This window comes from Poecilia latipinna, unplaced genomic scaffold (assembly GCF_001443285.1).
Source record: "Poecilia latipinna isolate Pla-1442-1.1 unplaced genomic scaffold, P_latipinna-1.0 Scaffold2686, whole genome shotgun sequence".
In the NCBI taxonomy this organism is placed as follows: Eukaryota; Metazoa; Chordata; class Actinopteri; order Cyprinodontiformes; family Poeciliidae; genus Poecilia; species Poecilia latipinna.
In genome coordinates, this window is record NW_015115302.1 from 54,136 (window position 1) to 54,654 (window position 519).

A 519-nucleotide genomic window follows, 5' to 3' on the forward strand; every position below is an offset into this window, starting at 1 on the left:
TTACTTTTTTACCTTGTAACTGAGGACATGGTTGGAAGGAGTAGCGGCATTGTTTACACGCGCGAACAACTGATTGCGCTGTGTGGACCTGTGCTGTTGCCTGGAGTCAGGCCTATTGTCCCGGATGAGATACGGATGAGACGACGTGGCTGCAGGTCTGGAGTCAAACGGAGGGAGAAGAGGAGACGGCACAAACAAGCAGTACCTGCTATTATAATGGGAAACGTGAGATCCTTGGCAAATAAGGCGGATGAACTGACGGCACTAGTGAGGACCCTGGAGGACCCTGTGTAGCATTTTCTGTTTCACGGAAACATGGCTGCACGCGCTCGTTCCGGATAAGACCGTGGAAATTCCTGGATATTCTCTGGTGTGGGAGGACAGAGACTTCTCCAAGAGTGGGAAGAGTAAGGGTGGCGGGATTGCTCTCTATGTGAGTCAGAGCCCAGCCAGCATGCCTAGGTGGGCCCCATGTGGGGACAAGGAGGGCAGACTATATGGGTCCCATATGGGTTTGTC

General features: G+C 52.8%; 1 protein-coding gene across 1 annotated transcript in view; it reads left to right on the plus strand.

The window, feature by feature from the left end:
• Nucleotides 1-271: 271 nt before the first annotated feature.
• The window catches only part of LOC106938767 (uncharacterized), a 6,247-nt gene continuing 5,999 nt past the window's right edge, over nt 272-519 (plus strand). The window contains exon 1 of the mRNA XM_015020918.1: nt 272-441. The gene's annotated coding sequence lies outside the window, so the exon portion shown is untranslated. The remainder of the gene's footprint in view (nt 442-519) is intronic.